At 43.7% G+C, this 23,042-nt stretch overlaps 1 protein-coding gene across 3 annotated transcripts in view; it reads right to left on the bottom strand.

Annotated features, from left to right (window-relative positions):
- Nucleotides 1-23,042, bottom strand: part of dlgap1b (discs, large (Drosophila) homolog-associated protein 1b) — a 383,103-nt gene that overhangs the window by 209,440 nt on the left and 150,621 nt on the right. For all 3 annotated transcript variants that reach the window (XM_034168371.1, XM_034168376.1, XM_034168383.1), the window contains exon 2: nucleotides 10,298-10,384. The gene's annotated coding sequence lies outside the window, so the exon portion shown is untranslated. The remainder of the gene's footprint in view (nucleotides 1-10,297; nucleotides 10,385-23,042) is intronic.

Here is a 23,042-nt window from a genome sequence, read left to right as displayed (position 1 = left end):
AATATATACAACAAAATTGTCCAATTATACAGTATAATAAGAATAATACATATAAAGTTAACCCATGGATAACAAAAGGTCTTCAAAAGGTTTGTAAGAAGAAAAACATGCTATACAGAGAATTCATTAAAAGTAAATCAAGAGGCAGAGGTTAAATATAAGGAGTATAAAAATAAACTAACAACTATTATGCAGAACTGTAAAAAATCATACTTTAAAAAATACTAAACAATAATAAAAACAACATAAAGGAAACATGGAAAATATTGAATAGTATTATAGCAAATAAACCTAAGTCAAATAACTACCCAACATACTTTACTTATAACAACAAAGATGAATATAACATGAGCCAAGTAGTGAATAGTTTCAATAAACTTTTCGCTAATGTTGGGCCAGATCTGGCAGCTGAAATAACACACAGCCCATGGGAAAATCAGCAAATCCGCACACAGTGTTTCTTGGCCCAGTAGATGAAAGGTAAATTATTAATGTAGTTAGTACATGTTGAAGTAAAATGTCAGTACATGTTAAAGTAAAAAGTCAATGGATCATAATGATGTACATATGTCCTCAGTAAAGCAAATAATTACTGAAATCGCAAAACCATTATCATATATTTTTAAGAAATCATTTCAAACTGGAATTGTTCCTAACAGTATGAAAGTGGCAAAAGTGATACCTTTATTCAAATCTGGTAGCAAGCATCTTTTTACTAACTACAGGCCTGTGTCTCTATTGTCACAATTTTCTAAGATATTGGAAAAACGTTACAACAGCAGAACAGATAAATTTATAGAATGACATAACTTGCTTGATGAAAGTCAATATGGTTTTAGAGCGAAAAGGTCCACTGCACTGGCATTGCTCGATTCAATAGAAGAGATCAATAAACATGGGAAATAGTATTAGGTTTATTTATTGACCTAAGAAAGGCTTTTGACACAATTGATCACAATATATTATTTCAAAAGTTGGAATTGTATGGGATCAGAGGGGTTGCTCTGAGTTGGATTAAAAGTTACGTACAAAACCGGAAGCAGTTTGTTAAACTCGGGGACTACTGTTCTTCATGTCTGGACATCATTTTTGGGCTTCCACAGGGTTCTGTTTTGGGACCAAAATTATTTATTTTATACATCAATGAGTTATGTAAAGTTTCAGAGCTGTTGAAAGCAGTTCTCTTTGCAGAGGACACAAACCTGTTTTGCTCAGGAGAAAATCTGCAACAAATGTTATCTGATTTAGTAACTGAAAATATAAAGTTAAAGAGATGGTTTGATATCAACAAATTATCATTAAATGTGTCCAAAACTAACTTAATGTTATTTGGAAGTTATAAAAAATACATACAAATACAGTTAAATATACAAGGGGTAAACATAGAACGTGTCAAAGAAAATAAGTTTTTAGGGGTCATTATTGATGAAAAAATTAATTGGAAAGCTCATATTCAACATGTTCAAAAGAAGGTATCAAAGAGTATTGCAGTATTAAATAAAGCAAAGCATGTTCTTGATTGCAGAACATTACATACTTTGTATTGTTCAGTAATTTCACCCTACCTGACTTACTGTGCTGAAGTTTGGGGCAACAATTTTAAAACTACAGTGCAACCATTATTCATTCTCCAAAAAAAGCATTAAGAACAATTCATAATGCAGATTATCGTGACCACAGCAACCCATTGTTCATTAAATCTCAAATATTAAAACTTCACGATATGTTTTTGTTCAAGACTGTTCAATTAATGTACAAAGTGAAAAACAAACAAGTGCCCTTTAGAATTCAAGAATTTTTTACTAAGAGAGAGGGAAAATATAATTTACGGGGCTTGTATCATTTTAAAATTGCTAGTAAAAGGCGCATGGCAACCCACCTGGAGTTTGCCAAAAAGCACCTGAAGGACTCTCAGACCATGAGAAACAAAATTCTCTGGTCTGATGAGATAAAGATTGAACTCTTTGGCGTCTTCGTCTCATCTGTCAATGCCGGAATACAAGTACAGCCGACAGAGTCTACAAGACATATCCAAAAGCAAGATGTGCAATGTTTTGGACTTTGCAACAGAGACGCTAAAGGAGCTTGGATTATTCCGGCGGCCTACGACAATACCGGACTCACCTGCATCTCCTCGCCGGGAAAGGAAGCACCGGAAACGGTGTGTGAGGAAACAGAAGAGGGGCAAGCGCGAAGGCATCCGTGCTAGGCTAGCGGCTAATCCAACTCGCCCCGCTATACCATCGATCCTCTTGGCAAATGTACGATCGTTAGACAACAAAATGGATCACATACGACTGCTGAGGTCAGCGAATCAAACAGTGAGTAACTGCTGTGTGCTTGTTTTCACTGAAACATGGCTAAACGATAACATCCCAGACTCTGCTGTGCAGCTGGAGCAGCTAGCATGCTATCGAGCTGACCGAGCCCTCGTAAACAGGGGAAAGTCTCGCGGTGGGGGTCTGTGCGTCTACATTCAGAATCAGTGGTGCCGGGACGCTGTGGTGGTATGTAAACACTGCACATCACGAGCAGAGTTTAGGATCATTAAGTCTTCTATCTGCCCAGGGAGTTTACTGTGATTTTGCTGGTCGTACTCTACATCCTCCCCACCAACAGCAGCAGTGACAGAAATACAGCACTCAGTGAACTGTACCAGGCTGTCAGTGAACAACAAACTGCACACCCAGACGGTTTTATCATCCTCGCTGGAGATTTTAATCATGCTGAACTCAAAACTGTTCTTCTAAAATTTCCCCAACAAGGGTAAAAAATACTTTGGACTTGGCTTACACCACACACAAAGGAGCATACAAAGCCACCCCCCTCCCCCACATTGGACTAGCTGACCACATCACTGTTATGCTAATGCCAGCATACAGACAAACTGTGAAAGTCATCAAATCTGTTAAGAAGCAGGTAAAGGTCCACTGACACAAGCATGCCTTTGATTCACACAACAGCACAGCCTGTGTCGTGATGTGTCGTGCTGGAGAGTAAACTCATCTTTAACAGGTGCAGACACGACGCCAGAGGGGCGCCGGTGCGTGCTATTGTGCACAGAGAATTTTGAAATGTTAACATCTTTCACGCACAAACGTCGTGCGATGTGGTGTGATCTAATCTCCAACACAACGTGCAGCTCGTCAAGTGGAATAAAGAAGTGAACAGAGCGAGTGGTGACGTCAACAGATCGCATCAGAGTGCAGCTAATCTGAACGGTGATGTCCACAAGCTGCTGAGGGCCAGAGACAAAGCCTTCAGAGGATGAATCTGGCTTGAGAACAGCGAGAGCCAACCTGTCCCGTGGCATCAGGAAGGCAAAAAAGGACTACACACAAAAGACAACATCTCACTTCAAAGACAGCAAGGACGCACAGAGCCTATGGCAAGGCATTCAGGCTGTCACTGACTATAAGCCAGCACCACAGACCTGCGAGAGTAACACATCTCTGCTCAACAACCTGAGCCGCTTCTTTGCACACTTTCAAGCACTAAACACCACACAGCCACAGAAGACCCACCCCCTCCCCACGACCAGACCCTGTGCCTCTCTGCCGGCAGTGTGAAGAAGACACTGGTGGCCATCAACACCTGCAAAGCGACAGGTCCGGACAACATCCCTGGTTGCGTGCTGAAGGACTGCGCAGAGGAGCTTAAGGATGTCTTCACAGACGTCTTTAACACTTCCTTGAAGCAAGCTGTTGTTCCATCATGCTTCAAAGCCGCCACCATCATACCTGTGCCAAAGAAATCAGTTCCATCCTGCTACAATGACTACCGTCCAGTGGCACTGACACCCATCATCATGCCGTGCTTTGAATGGCTAGTCATGTCACACATCAAATCCACCCCCCCGACCCCTCCCAGTTCGCATACAGAGCCAAGCGATCTACAGAGGATGCAATCTGCTCAGCCCTGCACCCAGCCCTCACCCATCTGGACAAGAAGGACTCATATGTGAGAATGCTGTTCATAGACTTCAGTTCAGCGTTCAACACCATAATACCTCAACAGCTCATCTGCAAACTGGACAAACTGGGGCTCAGCACCTCCCTTTCAACTGGCTGTTGGACTTCCTCACCCAGAGGCCACAAGCAGTCCGTGTTGGCAACAACACCTCAAGCAGCATCATATTGAACACAGAGGCTCCCCAAGGCTGCGTGCTAAGTCCACTGCTCTTCACACTACTGATACATGACTGCACAACAACCCACAGCACAAACCACATAGTGAACTTTGCGGACGACACAATTCTGGTGGGGCTCATCACCAAGGGCGATGAGACTCACTACAGGGAAGAGGTCAACCTTCTGACCACATGGTGCAGAAACAACAACATCCTGCTGAATATCAGTAAGACCAAGGAGATTGTTGTTGACTTCCGGTAAGGTCACACCCAACACCTGTCCCTGACCATTGAGGGTGCTGCTGTGGAGATAGTGAGTAGCACCAAATTCCTGGGGATGCACATCAGTGAGGACCTGTTCTGGACCACCAACACTGCATCACTGGCAAAGAAGGCCCAGCGGCGTCTTTACTTCCTGCGCAAACTCAAGCGGGCAAATGCTCCACCAACCATCTTGAGCACTTTCTACTGTGGCACCATTGAGAGCATCCTTTCCAGCTGCATCACTGTGCGGGGCGGAAGCTGCACTGACTACAACAGGAAAGCCCTGCAGCGCATAGTGAATGCAGCTGGAAGCATCACTGGTGCCCCACTCCTCTCTCTGCAAGACATATAGACCACCCGCCTCACCTGCAAAGCAACCACAACTGTGGGCGATGCAAGCCACCCTGCACACAACCTGTTCAGCACTCTGCCCTCCGGGAAGACATACAGAAGCCTCCGGTTTCGCACCACCAGACTCACAAAGAGCTTTAACCACCAGGCTGTGAGATTATTGAACTCTCCCCCCAGCTCCATCCAGGCTTTCAAGAAGCTTAAAAAAAACAAAACAAAAACTTAACACTCACTCAGCCAGCTTCTTGCACAAAAGAGAAAACACTGAAGGACTCTTTGCCCTGCGCCACTTTCACACTAGGACTAAACAGAAAATATTCTGTTGCTACCATTACCAGTGTCCGGCACTGTTTCACTTTATCACTACCACACCACTTACACACTGTCTTATCAAATATCTTCTGCTGCTACAAATACTGGATGGTTTGCACTACTGCACTATCTCACTTTTTACTACTACTTCAGACACGACACTGCGAATACTTGTTCTCACAGTCCTATTGCCTTACCGCGTCTGTACTGTTTGTTTATTCTTTACTTAGCCTATCTAGTCTTATTGAGCTTACTTGTCTTACTCACTTATTTAGCTTTTTACATTCTTGCTTGTGCGCTTTACTGTTTCTTATTGTCAGAAATGTCTTGTCCTGTCATCACTGAGGGAAGGTGAGAAACACAATTTCGATTCCTTTTATGTCTAGTACATGTGAAGAATTAACAATAAAGCCAACTTTGACTTTGACCTTAATGGCAGGCGTGATGTTTGGAGGAAACCAGGCACCATCCCTACATTGAAGCATGGTGGTGGCCGCATGAAGCTGTGGGGATGTATTTTAGTACTCGGAACTGGGAGACGAGTCAGAATTGAGGGAAAGATGAATGCAGCCATGTACAGAGACATTTTGGATTAAAACCTGCTCCAGAGCGCTCTTGACATCACACTGGGGCAGCGGTTCATCTTTCAGCAGGACAATGACCCAAAGCACACAAACAAGATATCAAAGGAGTGACTTCAGGACAACTCTACGAATGTCCTTGAGTGGCCCAGCCAGAGCCCAGACCTGAATCTGACTGAACATCTCTGGAGAAAGAAATTTTTTTTCCATGTTGTCATTATGGGGTGTTGTGAGTAGAATTTTGAGGGGGAAAATGAATTTACTTCATTTTGGAATGAAGCTGTAACAAATGTTGAAAAAGTGAAGCACTGTGAATACTTTCCGGATGCACTGCATGTATTTGAATTAATGATTTGACTTGGGACCAAAATTATTTTAATCAGTCCAGCATTGATTTAGAATGCTAACACCATCACTGGCCGCATGTTTGTCGGCATGCAACGACATTAGCATGTTAAACAACCCAGGCGTTTCTAGATCAGCTGTAGATGTAGATTTTCTGTCCCGTCCAGGAATTGATCAAAAGACAATCTTCATCACAACCGAGGGATTGCCACAAGCATCACGGTAAAAGGCTGTAAAATGTAAATGAGTGGGACTACCTTTGTAAAACATTAACAGTAAACTGCTTCTTGTCGTCAGCGGGTAGTTGAAAATATCAATGGATGTGTGTGGTTGATGAAGGCTCATTCACACTGTACACAGAAGAATGAGCCCCTCACAAACAATCAACAAAGAGCAAAGCCACCGAAGAGTAAGGAGGCAAAGGTAAGTGACTTACTGTATAAAAACACACACACATTCACAGGTGTGTGTCCACAGGGATCCTCTTTATGTCATTATTATTTATTATTGTTATTATTATGCATTGCTTTTGAACCAATATTGGCTATAGTAGCCATCAAACCTGGGTGTTTGAAATGAACAAGACAAACAAGCGCCTGTCAAGCAACAGTGCTAATTTCTAACATTCATGCTATGGTAAGATTATTCCCTGTATCGAGCACACACATGTCCAGCAGGTGGCAGAGAAGCTAGAACCACACCTGCTCCTTATTTCCATCATCCACCCAGAATCCATCAACAGCAGGTGGTTATGATCAGCAAGTATGCATTGTGAATTGTTCCGGTGCACCCAGCATTACGAAATTTTAATCAGTTTGTCTTCATTATTTGCTGTTTTTGTATGGAAATGTATAAGATGACTGAATTTATTATTTCTGAGCTGTCGTGTTAAACTGGAGAGGATGGGCTACTTCGTGTATCTATCTATTTTTCTTTCACTGCATTTTACGAGGTGCAGGCCTTGGCTTTTCCAAAGCCTAGGAAATTGTTCTTTTTCGCAATATACTGTTAGATTGTTGTTATGCATCACCACCACCACCACCACCAGCAGCATCAGACAGCAGTTAGGTGTTGCCGCCTGTCTGTCAGAAGGCCCTCCATTCTACCTGGCTGGCATGTAGGGTGGTCCTCTTGACATCGTCCAATGATCAATAGCATTCCTGATGTTGTCCATCCACCTCTACCTAGGTCTTCCTCTGGGTTTCTGTTGTAGGTCACCATCCAAGCAACCTCACTGGGGTACTTTTTTATTTAAATGTATTTAACCTTTATTTAACCAGGTTAGTCCCATTGAGATCGAGACCTCTTTTGCAAGGCAGGCCTGGACAATTGTAAAGTTTACAATTCACCTAACCTGCATGTCTTTAAATAGTGATGGTATCCATTCTTTTGACATGACCATACCATCACATTATTATTGGCTCTGCTCAATAATCTTTAACACACTCTGGACCCTGAGCTGCTCCCTGATGTCATCATTCCTCATTCAATCACATCTGGCCACTCCTCTGATAAGTCTCAGAGCTCTCATCTCCACAGCCAGGACTGAACTCTTTCTCACCTTGCAGCCACAGAGCAGAATGCGGTGCAACATGGAGGTATATATGGCCACCTTCACACAACTGGTATATCCTTGTGCTTGAAGACAGAGTAAAGCATTCCAAAGTTCTTGACATACTCTCCTATCCTCTTGTTGATGGTGGTCTCGTGGCTTGTAACTCACTTGCCTCACACATCACCAATTCAATGTCATCAACATACAGGAAAGTATCAGAGTCTTTGTTCCTCACAGTGTTAAGGTGCACTGACACCTGCATGACTTTGATTCACGCACTTGCACGACCTATGTTGTGCAAGAGAGCAAACTCATCTTTAACGGGTGTAGACTGAACGTGAGAGGGGCGCCGGTGTGCAAATGCACAAATAGAATTTTGAAATATTCAAAAAATCCTTCACAGATAAATGTTGTGCTACATGGCGCGACCTGCTCACCAACACAACATCCAGCTCGTCAAGTGGAGTAAAGAAGTGAACAGAGCGAGTGGTTGCATCAGCATGCAGCATCAGAGCGCATCTCGTTTGAAGGATTATAACGAGATGTTAAATCTGTCATAAACATACTTTTACAACTGTACATAAGAAGGAAAGAAAATGAAACAGTTTTACCAAGCCATGACAATGTAAACCTGACAAATAATTACCTTTTTAGATGGCTCCAAATGCTTTCTCCAGCTCATTCAGCGCGCACGTGGGCGTGCACAGCGCTGCTGAACAGGTCCTCTGTGATTCAGGAAGTGAGTAGAGCCATTTTCAATAGACAACTTGCAGAGAAAATGATTAATCTGCTACAAAATAATTATTTTATGTACACAGCATCCAGCGCAGATCAGGTGGCAGGTGGTGGAACAAAGGACGGCGTCCAGCTGGGAACACAGCGGGTAGGGTACGTCACGACAACATGCGTGCAAGTGCATGAATCAAAGTCATGCAAATGTCAGTGCAGCTTTAGTTGCTCCTCTCTGCACCATCTTCAGGACCTGATCAATTAAGATGATAAAGAGTAATGGTGACCAGTACACTACCTTGATGTACACCTCAAGTCACCTCGAACGTTATCTCCTCATCGCCATGCAGAAATTTGTAATAACTGTGTGAAAAGTTCTATCCAGATAAAATTATAATTATGAATTCATATTATTATTATTACTGACACACACACACACATTATTATGGGCAGCACGGTGGCTTAGTGGTTAGCACTGTTGCCTCACAGCGAGAAGGTTGTGGGTTCAATTCCCGTGGCCTTTCTGTGTGGAGTTTACATGTTCTCCCTGTGTGTGCGTGGGTTTCCTCCGGGTGCTCCGGTTTCCTCCCACATCCAAAGACATGTGGGTTAGGTGGATTGGAGTCTTTAAAAAAAAAAAATTGTCCATAGGTGTGTGTGTGGGTGTCTGTGTTTGTTTGTCTGTTTGTGGCCCTGTGGCAGACTGACATCCTGTCCTGGGTGTACCCCGCCTTGCGCTCTATGACTGCTGGGATAGGCTCCAGCCCCCCGCGACCCTTAATTGGACTAAGCGGTAGAAGATGAATAAATGAATGAATGAATGATTATTATTATTGTTATTATTATTGTTAGTAGTAGTAGCAGCAGCAGCAGCGCCATCATCTCGTCAAGTCGAACAAAGTCTGTGTGCATGTACTTGTGCCGCGCTTCGCTGCATTCACGACACAACAGAGCTACCTTGGGTCCTGTTTGCAACCACCCAAGCAGACAACTGGTCCATTCCCACATCTCTAAAGTAGCCATCTATATGCCACAGCCAGACAAAATGTGGGTGTCCCCTGGGCTTTCTCCAGCCACTGGGGTCCTCAACACTCAGATACCGTGTACTGGATGCATCGAGAATGGCGCCATATGGTAAGATTAGACCTTACTTGTGTGAAGCACCTTGAGGCAACTTTGTTGTGACTTGGCGTTATATAAATGAAATAAATAAATAAATAAACCATATGGAGAAAATGTCGTAGCTGATATTCCCTCACAGTGCAAGTGATATTCCTTATTATTGCAGTCAAGTAATTGATCATTTGACACAAAGTCATTCCAAGGATCCATTATCATTAAAGTAAGACCGATTGGCTGTTCCCTTGTTTCCCAAGCAAAAGCTGCATATTTGACTGCATGTTCTGCTTTTACTTCTCTGGGATTCTCCAGCATTTAGCAGCACAAATGGAACATTCACAAACAGCATGAATGAGGTGTGGATGAATGAGTAAGGGAATGGTGTGAAAAAGAGATGTTGATGTTGGGCTTTTATTGAGGAAAATAAGTGGATTTCTGAGGCCTGCAGCCTGTTCGTGATCTGCTGGAGTGGTTTGACTTAAGCCTGGCACAGCTGCACGTTCAACACATTTACTTGCTATTAAGCACTTTTTTCTCACTTTAACAGTTTATCTCAACACAGCCATCTGCTCCGTCACCGCTTTTCATCACACAGGCGGGGGGAAGCACTTCACCCAGTGAAACCTCCTCTTCCTTTTGTCTGTTTGTCCTTCTGTCATCCATGTTTTCTTGTCTTTCAATAGTCTGTCATTTTCTGCTCCACACTTCTGTCTCTTCTCTTGCACCACTGAGGGGGAAGCTGTCAGCCCCGTGAAATCTGTCTGTACTTTTACCAGAAATATTATGAACGGAACCTGCAGGCAGTATTCAAGAGGTGACCGTTGATCTACGAGTGGATCTCTGGGTGTGAATGTTCATAGCCGTGCACGAGTTGATCTTATGTGGTCTGATTATGGTGTGCATGTTGCTCACCCTCTTTATGGTCTCATCTTGGCCACTGCTCCTGTCCTGTGCTTCATTCTGGGCTCACTGACCTCCGTACGTGCACATTTCATCCACCTTGAAGAAAACAATCAAAATCCACAGAGGAAATTTCAGTACAAAAACATCCAAACACTCCTGTGGGGACGTCCTAATGGTGAGTGCACCATGTGCTCATGCACGCTGCTGCTCCCTGCATTTTTCACCCCACACTTCCTTTAGTATTAGAATTACTGAATTACTTAAGCACAGTGGTGAAAGAAGTACTCAGAAGTAGTCTCCATGCTGCAGAAATACTCTGTTACAAGAAAACATCCTGTACTGAAAATATTACTCAGGTAAAAGTACGACGACTGAAAAAACAAATAAGTTAGTTCAACTCAAACCATTTGCCTTAAATTAATTAAGTTCCGTTAACTCAAATAATTCAAGCATTAAAAAAAGGTTTGAATGGCATAAAATGAACTCAACTTATTTGTGTTACATGAACTTATATGACGATACATTTATTTGAATTATTTTGCATATTTTGACAGTATTCTAAAAAAAACTTTCTCACTTCTATGTGTAGTTTAGATGAAAAAAAGAGACAATTTTTGGTTTAAATTAATTAAGTGCTTCAACTGGCAACATGTAAATGAAAAAGGTTGATTCAAAACCATACACAGTAATCAATCCGCCAACTTTTCAGTTTGCATAGAATCTCTTCAACAACTTGACACACAGTCACCTCGTGTTACTATTTGAGTTTTATTTTGTTAATTCTCTTTGAAAAAGTAATTAACAACATAAAGCCACTTGTCACTATAAGACTGCCCTCTTATTTGAAGCAGTATTAAGTGTTTAGTGTGATATTCATTTTGCTATTTTTGTTTGTTTCCTGAGGCAGAATCAGCAAAAAAGAACATGAGCAGTGTTTTTGTGATGAAGTCCTTGTGTTTGGCGGCTGCAGCTCAGGTGGCAGAGCAGGTTGATGGTGTACTAAGAGGTTAGTCCATCAGTTCCTGACGACTGCTGCATGTCACTGTATCCTTGAGCAGGAGATTAAACACAGAACTGCCCAGAGTTAGTGAGAAAAAATTAAATGTGGCTCAAAAGACCAACTGGTCAGAACTGAAAAAGCTCTAAGATCCCATGTGGAAATGATGCCTAAATATTTTAGATTATTTTGTTATATATTTCAAATGAATTGTAGGAATGTCAAAAATGACTGCAAAATATATCAAACCATTAAATTCTGTACAACAAATGTTAATTTAACAACAATCAACTCAGTTTATTGCCGATGTGATTTTTATTGATGAATAAAATTTTTTGCTTCTCCAATTTTTCTCTTATACGGGTGCAGGAGGTCGTTGGTTCGAGTCCCCACTGGGACTGGTACCTGGTGCTCCTCTGCTGCCCACCCAGCAATAACAGTGGTACCTGACTAACACGGCAAGGAAAGGAGCTGGCCACCCTACTTCATCATGCCATGGCCTTGCACATCTGCATCTCTCACTCGCACATCACTGAAGCTCCATAAAACAAACACGGGACTCACCCTTTACCTGATACCCGTTTTTGTCAAGGCTGCCACAGCAGATCCAATATAGAGCCGCATGTTGATTTGACACATTTTGATTTTGATTGATGTACAAGGAGAACAGGTGGCCTTGGACCGAGGGCCTTCTGTCTGGGAGGCAAGCATACTACCTGCTTGCACCATTGTGTTGCCAACCATATTTACGAGGTCTATTAGAAAGTATCCGACCTTATTATTTTTTTCAAAAACCATATGGATTTGAATCACGTGTGATTGCGTCAGACAAGCTTGAACCCTCGTGCGCATGCCTGAGTTTTTCCACGCCTGTCGGTTGCGTCATTCGCCTGTGAGCAGGCTTTGAGTGAGGAGTGGTCCAGCCCCCTCATCGTTGTTTCATTGCTAGGAAATGGCGGAATGATTTGGGCTTTTTTTCCATCAGAATTTTTTCAGAAACTGTTAGAGACTGGCAGCTGGAAACCATTAGAAAAATTTATCTGGCTTTCGGTGAAAATGTTATGGGCTTGGTAGAGAATAAGGAGTGTTACTGTCGCTTTAAGGACGGCCCCCAGCGGCTGTGGGGCACGCCGCGCTCCGAAGCCGCCATTGACAGGCTGAACGACCATTTCATTTCTAAACGGATGGCTGTCTGGATCCGTGACCATCGTGTGCCATTTCTCTGGTTATCACAAGAGCTGGACATCAACCATTTTCCGGCAGATTTCACTTTTAACAAGAGATTTTGTCATGGAAAGCCGAGCGGAGGCTTTGTGCATCATGATGGATTCGCTACTGGAGCGAGACAAAACCTCCTCCGTTTTGGTCTCACAGGACGGCTTTGAGATGGCGTTCAGACAGCTGTCGGTGGTTTTTCCATCGAGTGATTATCTGAGAAATTGTGGATGTGCCTGGACATGCCAGAACATGTCCTGTGAGGCTTCATCACAGCGTTGCTGTGCGCCATGTGGCACCGCCGCGATGCGCAAAGCCTCCGCTCCTCTTTCTATGACAAAACTCCTGTAACAGTGGAATGTGCTGTTCATTTCCAAACTGGACACTGTGTTTTATCCGGGACGTCGTCTGACTAGCACAGGAATTGTGAAAAGACGTGGACATCAGCACTTTTTCGGCACATTGAGACAGATGTGCGGAGGAATTCCGCGCGTCGCGGCGGTGCCGCATGGCGCACAGCAACGCCGTGATGAAGCCTCACGGGACATGTTCTGGCATGTCCAGGCACATCCACAATTTCTCAGATAATCACTCTATAGAAAAACCACCAACAGCTGTCTGAACCAGGGTTCGATTTTAGCGGTTACCCGGGAACCCGTGGCACCCTGCTTTGGGGGCGGGCACACAACTCTTTAGACTTGCATTCCCGACTGGAATCCACCTTTTTTATTTCATAACTGTACAGAAATCTATCAAATTTGGACAAAATTTGCGCAGAATTTGACTTTCTGAGACCGACACATACACAAAACGTCATCAAAAAATGTTCTTCTCCTCTGTTTGTAATGCCACATTTTATTATACACAGATCAAATGGAGCATTTTTGAGGGAAGAGCGAACAGCAGCCAGCAGAGAGGTTTTTTTTTTTTTTATTTCTCTACGTGCGCGCGCGAGCAAATCATCCGTGAAGATTATTTTATTTATTAACTATACAGATGTATAATAAAAGCAAATGGTGACTGGTTTATAAACACAATTATGACAGAGTTTTTGAGGGAAGAGCTGCCTTAGATTCTGAGCTTAATTCTGATTCTGAGGAAGAACACCTTGAAGTGCTGCAGAGAATGGCAGATGACCATGATGACTGCTAATAGATTTTCTGTAATCACAACAAGTGTAATCAACACTCATGGCAGCCATGACTGTTAATGGGCTGGATGTTTAATAAAACATTGGCAGCTGAGATGACCCCGTGCCAATCTGCCTGTGCATATTGGCATGGGGTCATCTCAGCTTCTGACAAGGTTAGAAAATTTCGAAATTTCAGAAAATATTATTCCAAAAACACAAAAATTCCCTTCCATAATTTCATCCTGTCTGATGAAGGGCGAGGCCCGAAACATCACCTTTGGTGTGTTATTAAAGGCTTGTTTGGGAGCTAACTGGCTGTGCGGATCTCTTTCGTTTTTTGTTCTTCCATAATTTCACCCCAAATCTGCCCCAGATATCACCAGAATGCACAATTTGCATCCTTTATATCAAAATTTTGTGGGGGGCATGCCCCCAGACCCCCCTAGTTGCTTTGCCTCTATGCTGCGTAGCGGTAGGTTTGGTACCGAACTTTTCTGAGGGGCACCAAACTTTTCAGATTTTGGTGCCCTGAAGGCACACAACTATTTATTCTAAAAGGCAAACCCTGGTCTGAACGCCATCTCAAAGCCATCCTGTGAGACCAAAACAGAGGTGGTTTTGTCTCGCTCCAATAGCGAATCCATCCGCTCAGCTTTCCATGACAAAATCTCTTGTTAAAAGTGAAATCTGCCGGAAAATGGTTGATGTCCAGCTCTTGTGATAACCAGAGAAATGGCACACGATGGACACGGATCCAGACAGCCATCCGTTTAGAAATGAAATGGTCGTTCAGCCTGTCAATGGCGGCTTCGGAGCGCGGCGTGCCCCACAGCCGCTGGGGGCCGTCCTTAAAGCGACAGTAACACTCCTTATTCTCTACCAAACCCGTAACACTTTCACCGAAAGCCAGATAAATTTTTCTAATGGTTTCCAGCTGCCAGTCTCTAGCAGTTTGTGAAAAAATTCTGATGGAAAAAAAGCCCAAATCATTCCGCCATTTCCTGACAACGAAAATCCGCCGAGGGGGCTGGACCACTCCTCACTCAAATCTGCTCACAGGCGAATGATGCAACCGACAGGCGTGGAAAAACTCACGCATGCGCATGAGGGTTCAAGCTTGTCTGACGCAATCACATGTAATTCAAATCCATATGGTTTTTGAAAAAAATAATAAGGTCGGATACTTTTCTAATAGACCTCGTATTGTACTTCAGTAGATGAATTTTGCATACTTGAATTTTTTAATGGAATTTGGTTCCCTCAAGCAATTGATCTGTAGTAACTCATCAGGTTTTACAGTGTAAGTAAAAATACTTACTTTGCAAAATGGTCCATTTCAGAACACGATCTATTATTTCATTATAATTACTGATTCATTAAAGCTACAGTGTGTAGGATTTACGGGTGTTTACTAACACACACACACACACACACACACACACACACACACACACACACACACACACACACACACACACACACACACACACACACACACACACACACACACACACACACACACACACACACACAGAAATGAAAAAGCGCTATATAAATGCCCTGTTACATTTACCACTTACACCCTGGACAGTACGCCAGTCTGTCACAGGGCCACATGTAGACAAACACAGGGAACCCATGCAAACAACTGGGAGAACATGCAAACTCCACACAGAAAGGCCACAGGTAGGAATCAAACCCATGGCCTTCTTGTTGTGAGGCAACAGTGCTAACCACTAAGCCACCATGCTGCCCTACTTCCTGTTACTCTTTTTATAAAAAAGCACCATCATTCATGTGCAGAAATGTGCAAGACCGTGTGTAAAGAAACAGCTTCCCAAAGTATGTTCATTTTCTTGTGTATTAACATCAAAACAAACATTACTGTGCTTTTAATAGTAAAGGTTTGCAGTTTAGTTTTGAAAGAACCAGCCATTAAGGTGATGAAAAATAAGCGATGGGTAGCTCAATGTGGTGGCACAGAACAGAACTGTCTGGCACTCTCCAGATGGGACAGGTTACACGAATGCATGCACACACAGGTCAGGAGGAGGTGACTGATACTCCACAGGACCTTCCAACCATTGTTTTTGCTTCACACAACAAGGTAACAGCAACACCAACATCGCTGGTCTCACTACTGTCTTGAAAACTTTCCCCATCATTCTTCGGTCACAAATCACTCCTGCCACCTTTCTCCACCCACTCCACCCTGCCTGCACTCTCTTCTTCACCTCTCTACCACACTCTCCATTACTTTGGACAGTGGACCTCAACTATTTAAACTCATCTACTTTCACCACTTCTACTCCTTGTAACCGCACTATTCCACTGGGCTCCCTCTCATTCACACACATGTACTCAGTCTTGCTCCTACTGACTTTCATTTCCCTTCTCTCCAGAGTGTATCTCCACCTCTCCAGGCTAGACTCAATGTGCTCTCTACTCTCACTACAGATCACATCTGCAAACATCATAGTCCGTGAAGACTCCTGTCTGATCTCATCCGTCAACCTGTCCATAACCACTGCAAACAAGAAAGGACTCAGATCTGATCCTTGGTGTAATCCCACCTCCAACTTGAATGAGTCTCTCATTCCTACTGCAGATCTCACTGCTGTCACACTATCCTTGTACATGTCCTGCGCTACCCTCGCATACTTCTCAGACACTCCAGACATCCCCATATAATACCACAACTCTTCTCTTGGGACCCTGTCAAAAGCTTTCTCTAAATCCACAAACACACAATGTAACTCCTTCTGACCTTTTCTGTACTTCTCCATCAGTATTCTCAGAGCAAACTTTGCACTGTAGTGCTCTTTCTCGGCATGAAACCGTATTACTGCTCACAGATCTTCACCTGTTTTCTAAACCTAGCTTCTACTACCCTTTCCCATAACTTCATGCTGTGGCTGATCAACTTTATCCCTCTGTAGTTACTGCAGCTCTGCACATCACCCTTCTTCTTATAAATAGGGACCAGCACACTTCATCTCTACTCTTAAGGCATCCTCTCAATTTCTGACATTTTATTAAACAACCTGGTTAGAAAGTCCTCTGCTATCTCTTGTAGATCTTTCCAGGCCTCCACTGGAATGTCATCTGGACCATCTGCTTTTCCACTGTTCATCCTCTTCATAGCTGCCCTCGCTTCATCCTTACTAATCTCCTGTACTTCCTGATCTACTCTTGCCACATCATCCAGCCTTTTTCTTCATTCATCAACTCCTCAAAATATTCCCTCCACCTTCGCAACACACTCTCCTCACTTGTCAGCACATTATCATCTGCATCTTTTACCAACCTAACCTGCTGCACATCCTTTCTAGCTCTTCCCTTTGTCTGGCCAATCGGTCAAGTCCTTTTCTCCTTCCTTACTATTCAACTTCTTGTACAGCTCGCAATATGCCTTTTCCTTAGCCTTTGCCACTTCTCTTTTTGCCTTACTCCGCATCTCCTTGTACTCCCACCTACTTTCTTCATCTTTTCGACTATCCCAAAACTTTTTCATCAACCTCTTTCTCCTTGTGCTTTCCTGGACATCTTCGTTCCATCACCAAGTCTACTTGTCTTCTTTTGGCTGTCCAGATGCCAACACCCAGTACCTTCCTAGCTGTCTCCCTCTCCGCATCTGCAGTATTTTTCCAGTTGTCCAAAATTGCGTCCCCTCCATCCAGTGCCTCTCTCATATGCTAACTGAATTTCACATAAGAGTCTTCCTCCTTCAGCTTCCACAATCTGATCCTTTGTTGAGCTCTGACTCTCCTCTTCTTTACCTCTAAAGTCATCTTACAAACCATGTATAGCTACAATCTCTCCTGCCACCACCTTACATCTCCAATTTCTTTTAGCTTGATGGGTACTATTACCTATTTAGTTCAAAATAATAACTTTTTATTCAACCCCCACCCCCAAATTCCACATAGTAAAATAAACAGCATTATTTAATATTATGTTTTTTATATGCGAGTCCTTAGTTTGCATTGAAACAAAAGTTTTTTAAGACTTTATTTAAAGACTTATCCGGCAAGAACCTGGATAAAACTATATTTCACCCAAACACTTCTGAATTTTCAGTTACAACAACTAGATATAGATGAGGTGTCACATCTGGATCCTGTTTTCTCCATCACGGTGTCACCTCTGCAGGGATGGATTGCAATTTCACACTCTGCTGGGGTGCATAAGAAACACATGGCTTAAACACAGGTACAGACACAGACGTGGGAGGGTTGATTCAAAATTACAACCACAAATTCATGAAAGAGTAAACAACCCCAAACATGCTCATAACTCACATCCCTGTGCAAAATAAGCATGTTAGGTAACACACGCCATGTAGCAGTTCACAAATTTGGGCTCACATATGAGGATTTTTTTAAATACACAATTCTAATCCTTCTCCATGTTAATAAATTGACTCTGTGGAAATGCACTGTCTTCACCACAGCGGAACAGTGTGTGTGCACGTGTAATTTTACTTACCCCAAATAAAGCAGACTATAATCAAGTCCAAAAGTATTTGGACAGTGCTGGTTTTTACCCGAGGCCATCAAATATGGCCATCGGGTATTATGAAGGCTTTTCGACCGTCCGTCCATCTGTCCGTCCGTCCGTCAGTCTGTGCTCAGCATAAGTCCAGTCCTATTAATGCCAGACTCTTGAAATTCACAGGAAACATTCTTGGGACACAGACCTTGGACAAGCTCAAAGATGGTAACCTTGATGTATATTAAGAGGTATTTTAAGAGGTTAAAAAGTCACATTCTGTTTCAATCTGAACAAGTTTGTGTTTGAGTGGTGGACGCGACCATGGAAATATAGACCTGGAATGGACGTGCGGGCCTCAATCTATTAGTGTCGCTCAGGACAGGAAGACGCCATTACTAAGGGTGGAAATGTGCAGATCATCAATGATAAACTGACCACTTTTTTTGCACTAGCGTCATTATTTCTTAACGGATTTTAATAAATGTAGGCTTGTTTTAAAGCCCTTTGAAAGCTCTTTCCAATGAACCTATGCATGTGTGGGTGAAAAAAACCTTTTATGTAAAATGCAGAAATTTGTGGAAATTATGACAAACTGTGCTGCTTTTCTCTTTCTATTGTCACTATTTGTTAACAGATTTTAATAAAAGTAGGCTTGTTTTAAAGCCCTTTAATTGCTCTTTCTAATGAACCCATACATGCCTGGGTAGAAAAAAAATGTTTTATGTAAAGTGTGGAAATCTGGGGAAAAAATATGCCATTCTGTTCATTTACTGTGATGGTTTTTTCCTGTCATCATAATTCTCGTTGGATTTTTATAAATGAGGCCTTGTAAGTTGTATTCAAGCTGATTAAAAGCTGTAATGAACGACTTTAAAATAGACATTTATTTTACATAATTACATTAAGGCTCTTGTACAGTTCATTTTAATATTGGAGAATTCGTTTTTGTAGTTGGTGCAGTTGATGGTGAAGCACTGGCTGCCTTTTTCCCCTCATTTCGCTTCTGTTTAACAGGTTCCTTAACTGGCTCAAGGCGCTCTGTCCACCCTTAGTAATATATATATATATATATATATATATATATATATTCACATTTACAGCCAGTTTTCTGTAAACAAGTCAGATGTTGGATACATGAATATTTACAAGTCACTGAATAAGTACTGGATTTCACTCATCACTCATCAAGAAAAGGTGATGGTCTTTAGGATCATGGGTTCATTTCCTCATCAGACAGCAGAACTGCAAAGGTCTCTTGCAAGGTTGTTTAATCCCCAAGTTGCTCCCAGTGTGCAGTTGAGCAACTTACATAAAGCACTTTAAGTGGCCGCAATAGATGGAAAAGTTCCACAAAAAAGCAGTTCATGTACTATTTGAGCACAAACAGTGGAATACTGTCTGGACTGAGCAGTTCTCAAGAACTATGTGACTGTGCAAGAAGGAAAGTAGTGAGGGAAGCCACCAATACACCCAGACAACTTTGTGAAAGTTGCAGGTTTCTATGTATGTGATTGGAAACACTGTGCACAATGCAGCTTTTGTTTGTTGCACCACCAGTCACAGCTTCATGGTGGAGTACAACTGAGGACTTTCATGGAATATCGCAGATCAAATCTAGGCTTGAGTCTTCCGTGTGCCCTCTGGCAAGATGAAGCTGAAATTTCAAGTCTTCCTTGTATTAAAATCCTTCTGGATGCCACTCAGATTCTGTAAGGCAGCTGTGCAGTCATGGGGTTCAGTAATGAGACCAGGATAATCTGTTAATAGTCTGCAGTCTGAATAATTCAACAGTCCACAATAAATGAAAAAAAATAGGCCTGCAAAAGAGGAAATGAGTGTGCAATCTAGGCTGAAGATATGGGAAAGCAATTGCAACAGGACAGGGAAAATGAAAAGAGGAACAGAAAACAGAAAATAATGCAAGTGGGACAGAAAAATGAGACAATCTGAATGTGATATGGAAACAGGCTGCACAGTATTCATGAATCTCTTCAAAACTGATCAGTGGCGTAACGTGATACCTGAAAGATGAGGCTGAGTTTGACCTGTGCACTCTGCAGAGTCCGGACCAAAGGAGATGAAGATTTAAAGACTTTGTCGGGCTGTTCTTTGAAGTCCTGGCAGAGAAAGACGGCTCACGCCTCAGCCTGTGGCATCGCTGAATTAACTCCCCGGTGATGTTCCAACTGAGCCCGGCAGCGGCAGGCCTGCATGGCCAGCATGACACATAATCTCCACATACAGCGCCACTATTCAAATGGCAGCAGTGATTATCTCTGTGCTTTAGCACATTTTCACAGCAGTGGGAGTGACGCAGATGCTTACCGGGGACAAAGAGGGAAAATGAGGGGCAACGGCTCATGATATCAAGTCAGATGTTGTTTGTCCCAACATACACAGGGATGATAACTATATGAAGATCAAGATCAACGCTGATTAAAAGTCCCACATCTGCTTACAAATGTGTAGTTTGCATGTTTGCCTCGCTGGCACACCGGCGCGCTGCTGATAAACAGAGGTGAGTCGCATTAGAAAGGGGATTAGAGAGGCTGTGAAAAAAAACAGAATTATTGATGGAAGAGAGAGGGATTTATCTTTGCCTCTACTCCCCACCTGTTATATGGCTGGGGGGGCCTGGCTGCCGGTTTGTTTCTGTTTTTTGGTTTTCCTCCCAGGTGGCTTGCGTTTGGGACTGAGTGGCTGTGTTGCTGAGGCTGTCAGGACCTCACCCTGATCACCTGCGACTCGTCAGGACTCACAGCTGTGGTGCATCTGGATGGATTGGAACATGTTGGCATTTAAGACTGGAGTGCACAGTGTGTATTTGCCAGAGACTCGACCTTGTGACCAGACGGGTGAAATCGTCGTCTCGGGAGCCATCTCATCAACAGCGGATGCTGAGAACGTCCAGGTTTGATGCACAGTCTGTGAAAGAGGAGGGGGTGAGGTCTCACGCTCGTCAGCACACTTCCTGAGGTACGTTAGATTTTGTGACTAACAGTTATACAGTCAGTAAATGTGGTGTCCCTCACACCTTATTGTATTGAGCTGTTTGTTAGTCATGTATCAGCTTCCACTGCAGTGGAGTTTTGTGAACGGGATGTTCCATGCCTGCAGGTTGGGAAGCTGATCAGTAATCAAGCCAGGAAGTGTTTGCTGTTTGTACACCTTTAAGTGTTCTGTGTGTAGAGTGTGGACTCACATAATGGTTCCTTCTTTCACAGACTCGGTTGTTGCGGCCACCTGGGGGGTGTCGGCGGGGTCCTTGGGTCCGAAACAGCTTCTGGCTCCGGACCGTTAGCGCTGCTGGGAGCGCACCACGCCAGGCCGCACCTTTTTGTTATTATATTATCACTGTTATGTATTAAATTCAGTTAGCCTTTGAACCGTGCTCTGCTTATTTCATACTGGGTCCTTCAAACGCTGGTCGGTTCTCCGAGCTGCGTCCGACACATAACAGTAGTCTCTGGCCAAACATCACGGACCCAGCGGTAGCAGAGACGGTAACGCGCCGGGAAGGCGGCAGCAGACGTTCAGTGGTTATCCGGATCAGTTGCGGGGCTCTCCGCCCGGAAGGTGCGTGTTTGAGACCCATTACTGGATACTGATTTGTGCTCTCTTGCAGCCGTGTTCCTGTGTTGTGCCTTATCCGTGGGTCGTGGTGGAGTGTGACTGGCGACGGCTTCGCGTCACACTCCGACCGGATAAGAGGTTTAAACGGGAGCTGCAAGAGTGCGTTTGTAATGGGTTCACGCGCACGGCGGAGCTCTGTTAGCACGGGTCGCTGGGCTTCCTGTGTTACAGTCGTAGCCCCGTTTCCCCGGACAAAGGTAACTACTGCGTCTGTTGTATCAGCTCCGGCGTTCTTTAGTTGAGCACATTTTGGTTGTGTGTTGCACTCAGCTGCGCACACAAAAGCAGCTCGTTTGTTTTTTTCTGTCGCCAAAGGGGTTTTTTCATTTTTAGCACTCTGGTTCCCCCTTGTGGTGACTGAATCACGTTACTGTCAGGCTCTTGAGTAGGAACAGGTGTGTTCCATTTGGTTGAGCTTGACGGTAGAATTCACTGATTTGTTTTGTGTTAGTTCATTTTGTGTGGGTGTTTTTTGAGTTGGTTTTTGTGTGGGCTTTTATTTTTTGTTGTCCACTATTTGTCTGGGGGTGTGGCCCTGTAGCCTTTGCAAAAAAAAAAAAAAACAGGGACCCAAACAACTGTGTGTTGGTCTGTTTGTTTTTTCTTTTGTTTCTTTTTGTTTCACATCCCCAGGGTTGGATGGAACGGTCCCCTGGGGGGGTGATGGGGTTGGTACTTGGGTTGTTTTTTCTTTTTGTTTTTTGTTATGCCCTCTCTTCTCCTCTGACTCCAGCCGGGTGTGCCGTAGTGTCGGCATTGCTGGAGGGGTGCAGTTAGGTTGTGCTGGGCGTTTCCCAGGTGGCCTCTGCACCCGGGAGGGGAGGGGGGGGTTTGAGGTATTCTTTTTGTTTCCCCCCCCCAGTTTCCGCCCTCAGGGTTTGACTGTGGTGTCCTCTGGGGGGGAAAGGGCGTTGGGTCCATCTAGCCGTGGACGGCCGGGGCTGGGTCCATTGGTCATGAGGGGAGGCGTCTCCTGGGGTTGACGAGTGGTCCTCTGGGAGGCGCTGGTAGTCCCCGTGGGTGATGTTGGATCCCAGAGGGACCTCGGCCGTGGTTATTACTCCTGGAGCTGGCGGGTGGCCCTCTGGGGGGTGTTGGTCCCTACGTGTCGTTTGGGGGGAGGAGGGGGGGTATTTTGGCATTTTTGTTTGTGAGCTCAGGTTTGGGTTGTTTTTCTTTTCTCCCCTTCCCTAGGGTTTGATGGAACGGTCCTCTGGGGGGGGGGGGGGGGGGGGTGTTTTGGTTGTTTTGTTTTATGACTAATCACACATGTTTGGATAAGG

The sequence above is a fragment of the Thalassophryne amazonica genome, chromosome 1 (assembly GCF_902500255.1).
Source record: "Thalassophryne amazonica chromosome 1, fThaAma1.1, whole genome shotgun sequence".
In the NCBI taxonomy this organism is placed as follows: domain Eukaryota; kingdom Metazoa; phylum Chordata; class Actinopteri; order Batrachoidiformes; family Batrachoididae; genus Thalassophryne; species Thalassophryne amazonica.
This window is presented reverse-complemented; position numbering and strand designations above follow the sequence as displayed.